Source organism: Protopterus annectens, chromosome 14.part0 (genome assembly GCF_019279795.1).
Source record: "Protopterus annectens isolate FY-2018-M chromosome 14.part0, PAN1.0, whole genome shotgun sequence".
Taxonomy (NCBI): Eukaryota; Metazoa; Chordata; order Ceratodontiformes; family Protopteridae; genus Protopterus; species Protopterus annectens.
In genome coordinates, this window is record NC_056748.1 from 596,797,035 (window position 1) to 596,816,554 (window position 19,520).

Consider the following 19,520-nt stretch of genomic DNA (forward strand, 5'->3'; position numbering starts at 1 on the left):
GTTTCATTGTTTTATGTCTAAACTAAAGGATGTTGTAGTTAATGTATTGCATTTGTTTACTGGGATAGTCCAGCTGAGCTGAAAGCTACCCCTTTTGAGAGGAGGCCTGGGAAGAAAATCCATGTTTTCGCCAGTAATCTGTGCTGTCATAAGAGTAGTAGTAGTAGAAAATAAATAACTTGTGACTAATACATTATTAGTCTGCTGCTTTGAAATGTGATATAAACTGAAACAGAGTTGCTTTTGTAACCGGAATGAGTTTCCTTTTCATATGTTTTGGAATAAAGCAGTTCTTAAGTAAATTTTTGTGGTGCTGGTTTTCTGCCTGGGAATTACATCTTGTTCATTTTATGGTATGTACTTCCATTTGCCTTTTTAATCTTGTTTGCATTTTATTTTGTAATACATAAGTTAATCACTTATTGATTTGATGGTGCATTTCTTCTGCTGTATCTTCAAGTGTTTAGTTGCTGTCCTGCCTGGAGAGCTGCTCGACCCTGTTGAGCTCTCACTGTTCTACTATTCAAAAACCTGAATCGTTTTTGAGGTGCTGTGACATGTATGATCATCTATCATTTCATTCTTGTTAAACACTGACAAACAGAAGACATACCATTTTGGGAAAGTAATTAAAAAAAAAAAAAAAAAAAAAAAAGGGAATCCTTGCAACTTAAATGTGCAAATTGTAAAGGGGGAGGGGTAGAACCAACTGAAAGTTAATGGTTCAGTAAAAGTATTTGCTTTTCCAGGAGCTTGATAGAGTTCTGTAGCAGTCTGTTAGCCTTTGCCATGCATAAAGTTGGGAAAAAAGACTAGACATTTAAGACAAACATGAGGATTAAGTACAGTTAGGTACATCTTTAAAGATGGAAAAAAAATAAAAATACATAAACCTTTGGATATATATTACTTTATCTAGAAAACTAGGAAGATTGACTTGTCTTTATGCGTACACTAAAAAGATTCTTTAAAAATGTCTATGTATGTCTGTCTGTCTGTGATGGGTGTAGACCGTCTATCACTAATTAATTTAATGTTGCCTGTGTTCATGCTTTAGACAAAAGACAAAAACATTTCTTTGCTTGCGATGCCTTGTCGATAAAGCACCACTGGGGGTAGGGGGTCTTTACTAACTATCCAGTGGTTAAATTGCAAGCAGTGATGCAAAATGTCTGGGAGTATACAGTGGAGTATGTATGACTTTTAGTAAACTTTGCAGGTCTTTGAAAGCTTAATGTTAAGTTGGCAGTATCTGCTCCTCTTATATGTGATCTTACCTTGTTTGCGCATTTATCTGTGCATTTATCAGACCAGATCAGATTGTGGACTGCTGAACTAGCATTTGTAAATCCTGGATGAATTCGAATCTTGTTTTTCTTGGCCTTTAGTGAAACAATGGTATATGTATTTGGTTTACCGAGGTAAAAAATGAACATAGTCTTTTGTTTATATAGTGCAAAAGAGATGAGTTTGAAAAATGCTGGGTGGAGCATTTTAACTCTAAGCTGGTGTTTGTAGTAACAGGAGGTCACATTGTAGCTTGCTGGTTTTTCTGGTTCAGAGAAATGTCATTAAGTTCTCCTCTCCCCAACAGTTTCTTTTCATCTGACCCTACAGGGAGTTGAAAAAACAAACTTCAAAGAGCCAGGTAAATGTCATAACATGTTGCATGTCTTTCCTGACATGCATTTCTCTACACAAGGTTGGTTGTAGGCATTTCTTCTTAATACCTTAAATGTTTTCTGATGTCTGTTAAAAGAATACCAGAAAAATATATTTTTGGTGTGAACATATTTGCATGCAAAAACAGTAAGCTGCATTCATTCTTTTCTGATTTAATATTTTGGCACAAGTAAACAATTATTTTTTTTATTCTGTCATCCAATAAATATACCATGGTGTATGATGCATGCTGTAGAATAGTGAAAAGGTGTGTATGCTAGGAAATGGACCTTGAAATAGCAACATCTGAGATCAGCACATTAGTTTCATGTCTCAAAATGTCCTGTGTATTATGTGGGTCTCATAAGAGTTGAACACCCCAAGAACAGTGCAAGGATTGGTGAAAGGGTTACTAATATGAAGCAAAAGATGCGTCCAGACAGAAAGGAGTTCTTAGTCTTTATCTGAGAAGTGAGCTACAAACAAGTGGTAGTTTGTTTACTTTTTTCTTGCAGGAATCATGAAGTCAGCTCCATTAAATGTTTTGGGAGTTAACTGATATGTTATAGAAAGTTGTACACCACCCATTTGGTGAACATTTTGAATGCAAGGCTTAGAAAAAAGTAATGAAATGTGTCAATGCAGTTTATTTGGGCAAACACTTGCATTTGTAGCCATTGCTACACTAACAGGGGAAGTGCTAGATTGGAACCACCACTCCCCAAATTTGATGGCTTGGCACCACCGTCTATAATGTAACCTCCAGATGTTAGTATGCCACCCACTGGTATTAAGATGGCTGTTAATGGGGCTTGAATCCCGCCACTGCCAACCAAGGATGAAGTAGTAAGAAGGTGCACACAAGTCTTAAGTAATTCACAGACTACAGCCTAGCCTCAAGAGAATATACACTGCTACCTTAGGCAGGGGTGTAATAGGTAAATTCCATTTTGTAGTCGCACATAGTGCTACCCCCCCTTGGATACTTGTCAATTAAAAATGAACATTCACGCAAAATGCTGCCATGCAAGCACTTATGTAACATTTTCAGCTGTACCCCCTAAAACTATTAAAATGGTTTTATATTAACAATATTTCATTTGTCAGAGGCATTCCTTCAGACAGTTGTAGACATAACATCACTTAAAATGCCATGTCAATATGATGCTCAGAAAAATAATGTACTCAATAGAGTACAAAGAGTATGCCTGGCTACACCATTAGCCCCAGGCATGGGTTTCAAACAACCAAATCTAGACTGGACTGCACACAGGCCACTTACAGAGCTGACTCGTTGTCCTATCATTCCTAGGGCCCTGTCTCTCTAAAATCATTATCTTCCAGTGCTACTTTAACCATAGTACCCACCTTTCACCCAAAGTGTAATTCTTATACATTCATACTTGCAACAAAACTCCCAGGGAAGACTGGCATATTTCTCCAGTTCCACACAGCCTTACCCCTGGCATTGTAGTACTTTTGTCACTCCACTGAAAAAGGTCAAGTACCTTTTATTACCTACTGCTCTTAAATTGAGACGGATATGAAATGCAAACCATATTTGTTTCACTGGTATTAGACCTAGCAGACTAATAGGAAATGAGTCATATGGCTCCCTATTGAAATGTCACTCCTGAGTGCCGACGTACAGAAAAAAAGATCAAAAATCCAGAAGAGTGAATCTTTAACATTGCTCTTCTCCTTTAAACTTACAGGAGGCAAGTCCGTCAGCTCCCCCCAGACTTAAACATACCAACTCCAAGATTGCCGGACCTCCGAGAAGGGATCATTCTGTTAAATGGCTATCTTGTACTTTATAAAAGCCCATTTACTCTTCATATTTCAGGACTTTGTCTAGCAAAATGCTTTGTGTACTGTAATAGCTAATGTATTTAATTTTCTTCCAGAACAGAACTGTAGTTCATCACAACTTAACCTCTCTGTTTCTGGCTGATGTGAGAAACTGTGTATTGGGGTCTGAGAGTTCTTATTTCCAGACTGACTTGCCTTTCAGGAAATTCTGTACCTATTTTCAGGCTTCTAACCTAACTTTAATTGGCCATTTGCTTCAGCTGAAATCAGTGGGTTAATTAGTTTTATTTTGGCAAGGATTTGAGTGCCTTAGATGTACCCATCTCTTCTCTTTTCTACTTCATGTTTGTCAGCCAACTGCTATGATGATGTAACTGATGTAACAAAATGTGCAAAGAAAATAGTGTCAGATTTTGCGGAAAAAAATGATATTCAGGGAAACTAATGAATTGGGCAGAACTATGAAAAAGAGAGCAGATCTTTTCTTTATATATGGTACTCCTGGGGTAGATTGCGCAGAAGAAAACTCTGATGAATAAAAAAACTCAATAGTTGTGAGGCGTTGCCCTTTAAGCAGGGAAAGTCATGTTTACCACTTTTGTTTCTAGTTGGACAAAATTCAGTGAGTTTAAGTGGTCAAGCAAAAAGATACTCTACTGTGTATATATGGGTTTATTGTTAACATCATGGATAAGTGGATTGTAGTTTTACACAGCAATTGGCCATTAAAATGCAATATCAAAAATGTGTGGTTTTCTGACAAAAGTTGATGGTGGAATAGTGTGCTTTTCATTTAATTTATTTCCTGATTATTCTTTATTCTGATCAACATCAGTGTTAGGATGAAGTGGGTACTCGAGATAATCAATGAAAAACTAAGGCAGTTTCCTATTTAATCCCTCATTGTCTTTGTGTAATCCATGCTCTGTTACTATGTGATGTAAGTATCCCTTTTTTCATAGTGGAGTGTGTGTGGCTAACTGGCTTTAAATAACAGCAAACTGAAATGCATTACTGATGGCATTCTTGCTAATTGAGAATGGGGTGTGGTTGTGAATATTAGTTATCCTGCTTCCAATTTATGAAGATCTATTGTGTAGTCTTTTTTTTCCATTCTACTTCATTTCAAAGCTTTATGAATGCCACAACAGATTCAAAGTTTTTATATTGATTCACAGCAGCTACATTGTATTTTTCAGGTTGTAACTTAGTTGTGGCATTCTTGCACTTCCAGCAGCTACAGAGGAGTACATTAGTAGAGTAGTAGCATGTTCTCTTCAGAGTGACTTGACTGTTGCACTTTATTTTACTACAATTACTATTACATGCATGCTTTACAGTCTCTGTTTTTGTGGATTAAGGGGACTGCACTGATGTAAGGATTCGCATAAAATGGAGAAGTAGTGCGATTTTCACTGCACCAATGAAGTGAGTTGCTCTGCTGAGCTATTTAACAATTCAGTCATGCATATTCCCACAAGGGCAGCATCTCATTTAAATGGAGTTATTACTATGAATCTCTTGAGCAGGTTTTAATGTTACTTGAAGCGAAATGTTTCATTGCTATTGTGGTAAACTTTCTTACATCAATAAGTACATTGTAATCAGGGCCAGTTTTAGCTGAAACTGCGCCCTAGGTGAAGTACTGCTCTGCTGCCCCTTAAGCCCCACCCATACTGAACTCTAGGAACACCCCTATTTGAGCCATGCCCACAGATGGGTCACTCCCACAAAACCCACTCCAGTTCTTTCAATGTTTTAAATGCATGAAAAAACAAGTCATACTGCAACTGGCAACTTGTAGTGTAGTTGACTGCAATTGAAGGCTGAATTTTCCTTAACCTGCTTGATCTGTTGCTAGTGTAAAAGACTAAGATTGTGACAGCCTCAGGGTACAAAAAAATGCATGTGGATTTAAAGACAAGATTCTTGCCTGAACACCAGAATGTCTGTAAACGACTTGAAATCAGGGCTAAATAGAAGACGGTCACAGCCGGATTGATGGCCAACTATTTTCCTTCATGCCGATAAAACATTCTCATGATATGCACTTGTATAGAAGCCACATGCCTTGCACTTTACAGATCCTGTAAACAAGCTCTTCAAGTATAATGCAGAGTTTGAGTTTCTGGTCCTGCAATGAATAAACAAAGGCCATGTGTAGTCTTTTTTTTCCATTCTACTTCATTTCAAAGCTATATGAATGCCACAACAGATTCAGAGTTTTTATATTGATTCACAGCAGCTACATTGTATTTTTTGATTGATTATGGCAATTCAGTCGTGCTACCAATGGAGTGAGTCACATGATTATAGGCTACTGGCATGGAGGCCCTAATGCCTAGCCAAGAATTTCTCCCATTTGCCAAACAATACACAATGCTGTAACTATTCTGAAATATGTGTGATTTACTTTAAAATGCAAAAAATGGCAGTGTTTTATCACTACTCCATTATAAAAACTGAAAATGACATGGGAGCATTTCTGCATCAATATTCTCAGTTAAACAATACATCATAACTGCTTGAAATATGGAGTTCCATAATGCTGACAGTGAATGCACCAAAAAACTAACAAATATATGTGTCTTTCTATCTCTAGCTATATCACAGAAACATGCATCGTGAGTGTTTCTCCCCAGGCCGCCACTGAAAATTGGCCTCGGAATGATACAAAAAAATCCATATTGCTAGACAAACACATTTCTACTATCAGCAGAACCACCACAACAAGCCACAGAAGTTCTGGGCAGGTATTAAACTTCTCCACCCAGGACAATCCACTAATCCAACACCCTCAGCCCCTAGCAAAAAGTGCCAGAGTTCATTGCCAGCACCTTCAACAATTTCTTCACAGAAACCATCTATGCCCTTGCTAGCAAACTTAAACCCACTTGCCCTAATGCTAAAACCCTTAAACCCAGTGACAATCTCCTTTAGCTTCCAAAAAGTTTCGACTTCTCTCAATACAGCCCTAATCACAAAACTCAAACCAACCACCCTTTCAGCTGACCTCCTCCCTGCAGACTACCTGTTGATGTCATAGCATACCATGTCACTATTTTGATTAACAGAACCATAACTGAAGCCTCTGGAAAATATTCCATGTCATACCCACTCCATAAAGGTGACAGCTCGATTGAACTGAAACTATAGACCAATAACTATCCTTTCCCCTCTGGCTAAAATTATGGAAAAGTGTATCCATAAACAACTGTTACACTAACTCAAAATACTTTTCTGGCCAACTCCCAGCACAAAATGTTAAATAAAATAAATAATAGGTGTAATAAAATGAATAAAAGGTGTTAAAAAAACAACAGGATGCTTCTAAAAACTTGTGCCCACTGGGCTTACCTATTCAACAAGGTATTAATGGCTGTAGACAATCAGTAAAAGAAAATTATGTGCTGTATTGGTTTGAGAGCAGACTACTGCAAAAGCTAGTAATAGACTCGATTTCAGTATGTACTTAAAATGGTAAAAAAAACACACAAGAAAAGTTTCTGTCTAGCACAAACGTTGCAGTTGGATGCTGAAGGCGGAGTCACTTATTGCAGACAGCAATGACGAGCGTGTCAGCGTAGTGAGAAATGCGGAAGTAAGACTTTGGCTGTAAACATGATTGCTTAGGAATTCTCCCTCTTCCTCAGTCAGTACATCTTTCAATCAGCTTATTTCCAATGCTGAAGAATAAAAAGATGGTTCAGACTTACAACTGCCACCCGTTTGTTAGCCAGGAAATTATTCCTTTTAAAAATGAACCAAATCTCATCTGCTGTGGTGGTGACTCACTGTTTGTAGTTTCTGCTGGAGGCTGTAAAATTGAAGTTTTTGACATTCGGGATGAAGGGCCGAAATTCCTGTGCAGTTTTGCAGCTATTGGAAAAGTGTTTCATATTACATACAGTGAAGTTGGTAAGATGTTGGGATTGCTGCATTTGTATAAATCTGGACCTTGTGTGTGTGTGTGTGTGTGTGTGTGTGTGTGTGTGTGTGTGTGTGTGTGTGTGTGTGTTAGCAGTGTACAGCACCTACTTGTATTGCAGTGCTGAAGTTCCGTAGGTAGAAGATTGGTCAGGAGTTTTATATATGTATACGTATACATACACACACACATATACACACACATATATATATATATATATATATATATATATATATATATATATAATATCCACTGAGTTTTGTGATTCTGTTCCAAAGCAAGAGAAAAAAATGTACAGGATTGTAATTTATCTGCCTTTGCCTGAAGGTCATAACTAAATTATGTTTAGAGAAATTCATTTAAGAAATGCAGGTTTATGATCAGTGGTTCCGGAAGCCAGTGGGGGGTATGGAGAGCAAAAGGGGTGCTTAAGTGGTCCAAAAAGAGCAAGTTTTAGATGAATGCTACCATAAGTATGTATATAATGCAAGATATATAATCCATTAGTGCAAGTTCCATTAGGAATGCTTATAGAAATTTCTTGGGATTTCACAGAGACCTCTGCAGATTGTATTGTAGGGACTGGTGTCTCCAAAGCAAGGCAAGGCTGTAAGGAGTAGTGACTTGCTCAAACTGAAATGGATGGGTCCACATCAATGCAAGGTCAACTCTAAGCAAGAAAACGTTAAATAGTAAGTCATAAATAACTACTAATCACCTCATCAAAATGGATATTTAATTATATAAAGTTATACACAAGTTTTCACCTTGCTTATCTTCCACAAATTTTGCTTGTACTAGGCATTTAGCTATAACCTGCTATGTCATTTAGTTTTGGTGTATTGTGCGTTTCTCCGTAGGTTAAAATACTGTTTTGAATCTATACTATGTTCTACAATTATTCCTACTGTATACTGTTGCTCTGTCAGTTTTGCACCTGGGATGAGTCTGAAAATGGTCCAGGTAGATCAATTTTCAATGCTGGATAATAAATAAATACATAAAACAGCACTTACAGACAATCCCTTGCTGCCACCCCCCCCCCCCCCACACACACACACACACACCCATGTTACCACTAAAGCATTGAGGGAATGACAAGGACCAAATAGTCTGCTTAAATTAATTTCAGCTTTTAGAAACATAATGATGGCAGTACCTTTCCCACTCCAAGTAACCATAATGGCATTTGGGAGAGGAGACATATTTTACAGCCCAAATCCAAGAAATACTGCTCATTGTGATATACTCTAACATATTACCAGCAGCACACAATGGCAGAAATGCCCAGTGAAGTATTCCCCTACAGTAGTCCTAATCACACTGCCCATTGTAGGGTATCTCGACTTGTTTGACATTAATACCTGAAGACCACGCACAATGGCTAAAATACCCACATAACCAATAACCAAAACTTGTACAGTAGGTATGTTTGGCAAAATACAAGAAATGTTCAAATGAATGCATTTCAGCCTGGTTCCAGTAATAGCACTTAATGGCTACAACACCCACTCCATAACCAGAGCTGTACTAGGGAAAAGGCATGACTGACTGGAGAAATACAGTAAATACTGTCCGCAGTAATACATTTCATTCTATTTTTAGCAATAACACGCACAGTAAGAACCTTTCCCAGCCACTCCTAAAAATACAACTGCAGTATGGACAATACACATGCCTAATCATGTTCTACAAAATTATTATTTTTTAGTTATGCATTTCAGATTTCTGCAGTAGCACAATGACAGAAATTGCCCCCTCCCTGAAGAACTATATTGCAGACAACAAATTAATTATATTCCAGAAAAGAATGTACGCAGTTATGTATTTAAGGTTCTTCTAGCAATATCATAACAATGGCAAAAATCATCAACCCACCAAGAAATAACTATCTATCTGGTAAAAAAAGGCAAATAAAATTGTACATCTTGAATAAATGATGTCCCTTTCCAGTAGTAAATAAAATAAGTCCAAATATGTTTTTACAGTGACCAAGAAGCCATTTCTTCAGTTTTGTAGAATATTGTAACTGTGCAAATTGAGCAAATAAAATAGTCAGTTTATTTTCCTTAGTTGATTTAATAGAGTATAAACCAGGTGCTAATGGGGAAAAGATTAAAATGCAGTTTTGTTTTAAAACGTTAAGTGCGCATACAGTTGTTAAAGCAAAGTTAGATTTAACAGTCATGTTGTTATAACATCTCGGGCATAATGAACAAACTAATGCCATAGAAGTCAACCTCAGTGGTAGGTTAGAGCAGTTGCACTATTATTCTCTGTCAATGAAGCAAGTCCACATCACATGCTCAGAAGATGCTTAATGCCCTACAACCTCATGTCCTCACTTACAGATTGAGCCAGCATATTGAGGGCACATTTCCCATTCTCTGTGTAGCACCAAGAACAAGATGGCATGCATCAGATTTTGTAAGGTTTCATTAACCCATTCTATATATTTTAGAATTACTCATTTAAATTTGCATGGTCTGAAGACATGCTTCCATCTTGTAAGTCTGCTGCCAAAACAACTGCACTTAAATCAGAGGAGGAGTCAGTGCTGTATAAATGGTACAGGCGTGACTTTGTTTAACATTGGATTCAGGATTTACATGATGCTACATGGAAACAAGGATTAATCTTTTTTTTTTTTTTCACCTCATTGATTCATTTAGACCAATATGCTTTAATTGTAAATTACCAAGCAAGAGAAGCAAACGAGGGACACCCACAAAAAAAAAAAAAAAAAAAAAAATGCGGAAAGCGCAGTTGGTAGCCAGCATGGTGAAGAGAGAACCAGTCCACCGATAAGCCATGCCGATGTCGTCCAGTCCACAGATCAGGAACACAGGAAGCAATGACAGCCAATAGCTACGCCTGCCTCTATCATCAATGAAGAAAGGAATGAGAGGCGGACGTGAGCTGCGTTAGTGTGGATTGGCGCAGTAGTCAGGATGTGGGGGAGGGCGCAATGCTGCAAAGGGCGGGTGCAGGTGCAGCTACAGCTGAAAAGTGGAGAAAGAGAAGTAAAGTTTAACGAAGTTGCGCCCTTTATGATGCCGGCCTTATGGCACCCTAGGCGGTCGCCTAGTTCGCCTATGCCTAAGGCCGGCCCTGATCATAATATAAACTTTTAAGGTCCTAATATAGTAAAGCTTTCTAAATCACAAGTTTTCATATAATGAAATAGTTTTTTAACTGACTGAAGAACTAATTAACCGTATACGCTATTTGGAGTGTTAGTTATATAGATACCTTTGACAAAGTTAAAACCACGGTTCCTGCCAGGATTCCTGTTTTCTTTTAAGAAATCAACAAAGCATCATTTTCAGTTTTATTGCTGAAAGTTGAAATCACCTGAGCAGTTTGTTACTGCTTAGTTGAGTGCTCTTCCGACATGTCCTTTGAAGTAACGCATGTCCTAGGAGGTCACACACAGGGCCAGTGTTAGCATATTGGGCGGGCCCTAGCACTTCTAAATATCACTGTGTTGCTTCCACTCCTAAGAAATGTTTTTAATTCAAACTAGAAAACTTTCAGAGAAGTTAGTCTGAACTGTAATTACTAAGCTATTACATTACAACAGGCCTGTGTACCACACCAAGTCTGCCAATCCCACAGGGGGATATTCACAGGGACTGGCATTTAGTTCCATATCCTCACATGAAAATATTACCATGGATGAAGGATTTCATGACCTCCTCTGCCTGCTTTTCCCCACTGCACCCATCTTGCACAGCTGGCTCCCCATCCTGGCTCTTTCCACACCATACAGATTACTTTTCTTTTCCTCACATTTTGCCTTATTCACCTTTTTCCAGAATACATGTTTTTCTAGATGTTCTAAGGTGCATTTTATACCTTTTTATTTAACAGCCTTTTCATCCAGTAATGGACTGAATTAAAATCCATGATTAATGAAAGAAGCTCCTGTTTGACTACTTTTTCTTGCATATTTTCAACATACACTAAATGGCCAAGATTGTACGGCCATAACTGTATAAGATATATTTGAATTAAGCCAGGAGTCTGGGAGGCCCCAGTGCCTCCAGAAGCCGTAGGATTATAGATGCTCTGAACTGTTTCAGAGCATTCTTTCAAACTTTTGATCCAGTGATGACCTTAATACAAATCATGAGTAAGGAAAGAAATTCAGTACCCTCCCCGGAGGAAAAACGTTGTGTCCATTGCGAAGTTTAATAGTTGATTACTAGTCTGACCACAGGGGCCTTTTTTAATCCTAACCATTCATTTTAATGATGCGACTCCAAACCTGTACCATGTCTCTGCAAGACAAACACCTTAACCATTATACCAACCTCAGCTATAATAAAGGAGTGGCATTTTACATGCACCTGAGCAATCACTGACTCAAGCAGATAGAATTGTGGTTTAACATCTCATCTGATGGACGACACTTGAGTGCAGCACCCCCCTCCCCTCACTACAGTGATAGCAATCTACCTGGTGTGGGAAAAGAATCCACAGTCTTCTGCATCAAAGTTGGGAATGCTACCTGTTGTACCACTGACACCTTTAATGTTCTCAGTACTGCTTTTGCCACTTTTGAATTGCAATCACAAATGTGAATTATCATATATGGGAAGAGTGCCTGCCTGGCTATCCCCACCCCCGCCAAAAAAGACAGACACTTCTCTTAGTGTTATATTGGGATGAAAGTGAAGGCACAAATGATAGCTATAAATGTCAAATAACTGCTGTTATACATACATGCAGCATGCCTCCTAACCCTAGACCTCTGTCACCCTGAGACAAAACTAAAGGAAAAAAATAAGCCACCTGCATAAGTGCCTGTTTCATTGTGAACATTGTGAAAAAATGTTGACAGTATATTCCAACTTTTTGTTCCCAGGTAAGTGTCCCTACATAAACTGTTCTGACGTTCAGTGCCCACCTCTGAAGTTTGTCAGAAAAGTTAAAGTATTCATGACTATACTGCCCCCCACCCCCACACTAGCTATAGTAATCTTCTGGTCACATGATATAGGTTTGACTGTGAGGAAAGTTAAACAAGTAATAACCACACCATCCCCAGTCCTCCACATATACTACAACCTTCTGTTGCACACCTTTGTGCAGGGCCAGTTTTAGAATAGGTGCAGTTTGGGGCAGAGGCTACCACTTAGTTGATGTCAAAATCCATTTAGATAGTCTAGGGCTTGTTAGGGAGCTGACAAACCCCTAGAAGCTCTAAGGGTCTAAATGTTCTGATGCATTTTATACTTTTTTATTGTATTGACTTGACTACATTTCTTTTTACTACTACCCAGAAACTTTGTTCCCAAAGTCTGTGGAAACCTGTTTCTGCATTTGGTTCTTTACTCTGTTTAAGATTTCATATTCTAGTCTTGGATGCTTGGCACGTTAATAAATTGAAGGTATTAGATTATGGGATCCCTTTTGGTATGGAAAGCAAGGCATAGGTCTCCCTTCAAAAGTCCATTTGTAACTGAGTACAGGGGGAGAGACTCCAGCCTTTCCTGTTAGCTAAGATTTTTTAGACCTGAGGTTCATTTTGTTAGGAACCTTTGCATTCTTCAATATTTTGTGTGTTGAGATACATGCCAAAGGGCACACTTATACTCTATAATCTGTCTAACCAGGACAGAGTACTCCTCTGAACCCTTGAGTGATTCTGATTATATAAGGATTTCTTGGCTAAAGTTGTTGTATGATGATCAAAGGAGGAGAGATCTACCCAGGTGCATGTCTCTGACAAACTGTTTGGAGAGTGAGGTGTCATTGATGTAGTTGGTGATAGCAATTTGTTGCTTAATGAAGGAATATTGCATTTCTTGGCATTTAGCTTAAGCCCTGTCCGCTGCAGCATGTGTTATTGCGTGATGGTTCCATTTCAAGGGAATTTGTATTACTTGCTGATTTCACAACTGCACCCAAATTGCAGTTATTGGTGGACTTAGATCAGTTTATGGCCTTGTCAGTGCGGAGTTCATAGAAATGCCTAAAAGGAAGGGCCTAATACAGAACCTTGGAATGTCACTGGTCATCTTTTTTCCTTAGCTGAAGCGGCATAACCAGTTGTGACAAAATGTGTTCTGTTCTTGAGCCAGTTTGCAATCCAACCTTACCACACAGGGCTGTGTGTTTAAGGGTATTAGCTTGTTTACAGCTCCATTGTGTAGTATAGTATCAAATGCATTTGCTAGATATAGGTAAGTAAGCAACATGAACAGCATGACTATTATCCATGGCCTGAGTTAACTATTCAAATAAGCTCACAAAACTGAGGAGGCATGGCCTTCCCATAATGAATCCATATTATTGGCTGAACCTGATTAAATGCTTAATGTCCTGGCTTGTGAGATCAGTGATGCATTCCATGGCTTTGCAGACAAGACTAGTAAGGCTAATGGGTCTAATAGTTGCTTTAGTTAGTGCTGGGGCCACCCTTAAGAAGGCTCATAATTATCCCAGTGCTCCATTGATCAGGAACATAGCCTGTGTTATTGCTTAGGTTGACATCTGAAGGAGGAGGATCAGTAAGGGTCTCCTTCACATTGTTTAAAAATTTAAGCCAGAATGTTCTCTTGACCAATCAAGGAAGTATATTTGATCTTGAGTACTTTAAGGTTCATAGGTAGGTGCTAGGCTATAGGCCGTAGGGCCTATATATGGCTAGCCAAAAAGGTACCCTGGCTTTCGCCACCCAAGAAAATTATTTTCCTGTGCCCCTGTCCAGCAGAGCCACAGAGGTGATCTCCAGGGTGAATTTCCTATTTCCCATCCAATCATCAAGATTTTTTTTGAGTGCTAATGAGCTTTGTTTGATATAGATAGGTAGTTTGTTCCAGAGTATGGGAAGTCTCTGGGGCAGGAATCTATCCCCTCCAGCATGATCTGTTTATTGTGGTGACAAGGTTTAGGTCCCTAGAGCGTGTAGGTCAGAGGGATTGGGATTTCTTTAAGTGGAGCATGTTGGACAGCTCTGGGTTTGACATAGCTTTGTATGTTAGGCAGAGATCTCCTCTGAGTAGGCGATATACGACTGAGTAAAGCTGGAGTTTTTTGAGACCATCTGCATAGGGCATTAGTTTGAGGCCACTAATCCTTTTTGAGGTATTTCTGCGGCCTTTCCAGTTGTTGTTGATGTCTTTAGGTACATACAAAAAGGGGCATTGTACTCTATAATGGGTCTAATGAGTGATTAGTGGAGGGGAACAATTTCTTTTTTTTTTTCCTGGATGAGAAACCTTTTGTGATAGGCTGTGTGAACCACCTTACCCTCGTCTGTGGCTTTGCTGACTGCTTCAAAGTAGTCGGTCAGGTTTAGGAGACCTGATCTGCCTTGTACAAACCTGAACCGGGTGGGGTCCAGAGTTTGGAGATTGCCAATGTCTGTTTATAAGTTCCATGATACGTTCCATGGCCTTGCAGACCAGGCTTGTTAGGCTAATGAGGTGGTCCGTCCCCAGGGTCTGTGGTGGCTCCCCCTTTTGTGGAGTGAGATAACCATAGATGTGTGCCATTCAGTGGGCACAAAGCCTGAGGTGAGGCTATGATTGAACATGGTGCTTACGTGGGGGGGTGCCACTTCATTCTATAGTTAGTGTAGAACGCAGCCTGGGATGTTGTCGGGTCCCATTGATGCTGTGTTCTTGGCTTTGGAGAGTGGTTTCCACCTGTGCAGCTGTGATTACAGATACTTTGCATTCTTCTAGTATAGAGATGGGTCCTTTAGGGGGTGAGAAGGGGGTTAAGTTAGCACTGAACCCATCTGCCAGGATGTTGGCAATATTAGTTGGTTCTGTATATTTAGTGCCATTGTGCTGTAACTCTGAGCAAATCTGAGTGTTCCCATTGAGATTCTTCACATAGCTATAGAATGCTTTGTATGGTGGTCTTTAGAATCCGTGGCAATTTTGTTTTCGTAACTAGCTTTGGAGGATTTTATGAGGGATCTCTGCTCTTTACTGAGGCTGACCAGGGAGTTCCTCCAATCATGGTATTTTACTTTTTTTTTTTTGCAACAGTTTCTTCTGTTGTAGAGTTTATGGCAGGGGGCCACCAGACTGGCTTCCTTTTTTGGAGGCTAGCATCTTGGTTCTGTTGGGGATAGCATGATCCATGCACTCGTAAGTGGTTATAAAGTGCATTTGTGCAGGATTCAGCAGTTCTACTGCTATTGTCCATTTGCATTGGTGTCGCGAAGTTTGCCACTTCTGTTTTAAGCATGAAGTTGGCTTTGGAGAATTTTTTTACAATGGTTTCCCTAATGGTGGTGTCGGAATGTGGATGTCTAGGGTGATTAAGGAATTGACCTCTGGTGTGAAACACTGGTTGCCCATGTTGATAATGACCAGGTCTCGGATATTTCTGCCCCTGGTGGGGGTGTGGATACCTTGATCCAAGGCATTGGAATTTATGAATTCTAGAAAACATTGAGCAAAAGAGCTGGTACACTAGTAGTTTTCCCAGTTAATAGTGAGGAAGTTGAAATTGCACATTATTAGGGTGTTTGGTTGTACCCTAATATTTTCCAGTGCCTCAAATGAAAAGTGGGAATCCTGGGGCACAGTGGGGGATCTGTAGCAAGTTACAATTTGGATTGCGGTCTTGCCCAGAGTTAGTTGCACTTGGGTAGTCTCTGATGCGACTGCTGAGTAACTAGCCTGTAGGCATTGATATCCTTAATGAATATGGACACACATCCGCCTTTAGTGTTTCGGTCCAGGTTAGATGGCGAAAGGTGTGGTGTGAATTATAGCCTGGTAATCTGGGGATGCTCTCTGAAGCCTTGAACCAGGTCTCTGCACAGATGTCAATGTTCTCCATTTTAAGGAGTGCCTCGAGTGAATGCATTTTGAGGTTTATACTTCAAGGATTGAGTAACATTACCCTCAAATTTTGCTTACTTGTACCTGTTACGCTGACAAATATTTCATTTGAACCTTGCCTAAAAAAGCACTATAGGGTGGCAAGAGCCTTAGCCAGTATCCAGAATCCCGAGGATGACAGGTGCAGGCCATGTCTGTCAAAGCATCGTGGTCTGTCAATCATGCTCATCCCAGGCAAATACTGGATCCCCTTAGAATGACACCAGAAGCTTAGCCAGTTGTTGAAGTCAATAATTTTGTCCTTTTATTGTTGTATTCTGGGTGATGGCAGGATGTTACTCATGGCTAGGGTCTTACCTGCCTGGACTACAAGATTGGAGAGCTCTTCCATGTCTGTCTGTTAATGTAGTCCAGGGCGGTACATCTCAGGTCGTTCACACCAACATGGACAAGGACAGTCATATTTGTACTTGTGGAGTGACCTGAGTGCATGCATTGTGGCGGATCCTGGGACACAACAGGCAGCTGACAGTAACTTTCTCCTTGTTTAGCTTGGTGAGTGGAACATCAGTGTGCCTAGTCATAGGTGACTCTATAGTTAGTGTTGGGTACGTTGTTATGCCTTATGGGCTGTGGTTGAGTGGCACACTGAGTTTGTGGGCTGTCATTTGGGTTGTATTGGGGGGTGGGTGGAGGTTGCATGCGTTTCTGCTTTTGGAGGTCTCTGTTGCTTGAGCAGACTCTTATTGAGAGCCTCTGTGAATGCACGTGTGTGTTTTGTTTTTCTATGTGTGTGCTTTGTTTTTCTATGTGTGTGCTTAGGTTTTGAGGGATGATTTTGATGAGTGTGGTGCAAGTGTTTACCTTCTCTTGACTGTTGAGTCCAGTCTTGAGAGCTTTTCTTCCAGTTTGGCTATACAAGTGCATCTCTCACTGGTTGTAGTGTTGGGTGGTAGGAGGAGAGGTCTGTGTACATGAGGCAATTGCATTTCCCCAAGATGCCCAGATTCGTCAGGTAGACGGGAGAAAACACCGGGAGCTGAGCCTTAGATGCAGTCTGATAGTTGGGGAACTGACTCTGATGTGTTTGGAGTGGGGATGTTTTCTAACATTGTGCATGTGACTTCAACTACCCGAATATAGACTGGGAACATTACTCAAGCCCAAACTTTCTAGCCCAAAGGTTCCTGGAGTTCATAAATTCAAATGCCATGGAACAACTAGTCACCGTCCCCACAAGAGGAGAAAATGTACTAGATCTCATCATCACAAACATGGGGACAAAATGCTCCACACCGGAAGTATATCCCTCATTGGTGAGATCAGATCATAAACTAATCTCACTAGAAATCCACATCCCGCCCCCACCCCAAACAAAAAAGACCACAGTGAAGAACTTCTCTAATGCAAACTTCACACTACTCAAGACAGGTGTGGTATCCTTCAAGGCCCCCGAGCCAATGGAAACCACAACCCAAGCTGCGGAAGCCCTTACAAATGCCTTCTATGAACACCTTCAGGACTGCATGGATCAGGCAATCCCAAATAAAACAAGACTCTTTCCACCAAGGGCAAACGTCCAGTCTGGTGGACCCCAGCCATAAACAAACTTTACAATAAGAGGAGAAAGCTATTACATGATAGAGCAAAATCCCAAAAAGGGAAGGCATCTTTGATCAGCACTAGCAAGAAACTACGATCCCTCATAAAATCATCCAAGGCCAACTTTGAGAGAAAAATTGCCATAGATTCAAAAGACAATCATAAGGCCTTCTTCAGCTATGTCAGAAAACTGGGTGGAAACTCCCAGATATGCTCAGAATTAGTCCAAAATGATACAAAAATCACTGAACCCACAGACATTGCCAACATACTGGCAGACAGGTTCAGCGCAGACTTCACCCCCCTCTCCCCCCCAGAAGGAGAGATAACTATCCCAACTGAGAGTAGCCTCCCAGACATCTCAAATGCGCAGGTGAAAGCTGCTCTCTCTAAAGCTAAAAACACAGCATCAATGGGACCGGATGGGGTCCCCGGCTGTGTGCTACATGAACCCAATGAAGAACTAAACCCACACATAAGGCAGCTGTTTAATCTTAGCCTCACCACAGGATATGTGCCCAAGGAGTGGCGTACGGCAACTGTGGTCCCACTCCACAAAGGCGGTGCCTCTACGGACCCTAGTAATTACCGCCCCATAAGCTTAACAAGCCTGGTCTGCAAAGCTATGGAGAGGATCATAATGGAACTCATAAACAAGGACATAGGGGACTTGCAGACCTTGGACCCAACCCAGTTTGGCTTTGTCAAGGGCAGATCCTGCCTTTTGAACTTGGTCGACTTCTTCGAAACAGTCACCAAGGCCATTGATGAGGGAAAGGCAGTCCATACAGCCTACCTTGACCTTGCAAAAGCTTTCAACACAATACCCCACTCGGGTATTATAGAGAAACTTAGTTGTAAAAAATGTGAAAGCATCCACCACGAATCCGTCAGCAAAACACAAAATGCAGCTAGTCCCAAATAAAGTCCATTGACAATCGTTTAAAAAACAGCAAAACCTTTTATTCAGTAACCAGAAATGAGCGCTTTCGCATAGCCAAGCTATGCTTCTTCAGATATCAATTAAAAAATAAAATATCCAGTGTTTAAATAGTGCTTTTTGGCGGGCTCATTAAACATACAAATTCCTATTAATCTATTAATTAGTTGTCATAGAGACAAAGAGCAAATTTAAAACAGTGAAAAATGTATACTTCACCTAAAACTATGCATTTAAATTATGCACATAACAATTTAATCATAGTTCATATAATCGATCATCTCAAACAGCAAACGTATCTTAAAAAACTCGGAACCATCCTAGAACCTCTAGTTTATTTTTATTTTTACTTTTAAAACTGTGTATGTAAACCTTCGCTCTCATCAAGCGTAACAGCCGTTACTATGTCTAGCAAGGCAAAACTGAGTAGGAAGACTCACTATCCTTTAACATGGATTTAGCATTGATAAACATAAAAAACGCTAAATATCCATGACTAGAGATACTCACAGACACGCCAATGCTGTAACTTACTTTAATGTCATTAAAACATTCCCCGATCCAAAACCTTGGGTATGTTACGGGCCGATTTTATGTTGTATAAAAAATATATATCCAAAAGCCCTCGTAGCTATGCGTAGAATCACGTGCTTTGCAAGGTCTAAAAGATAACTTGAAGAAGACAAAGCTTCTTCTGGGTCCTATTGCCTAAAACATAACTAGCTATGCAGACAATGAACTATGAATTTGAATTTCCTGTCAA

At 39.9% G+C, this 19,520-nt stretch overlaps 1 pseudogene; it reads right to left on the minus strand.

Annotated features, from left to right (window-relative positions):
• Positions 1-1,436, minus strand: part of LOC122788708 — a 67,003-nt pseudogene extending 65,567 nt beyond the window's left edge.
• Positions 1,437-19,520: the final 18,084 nt, after the last annotated feature.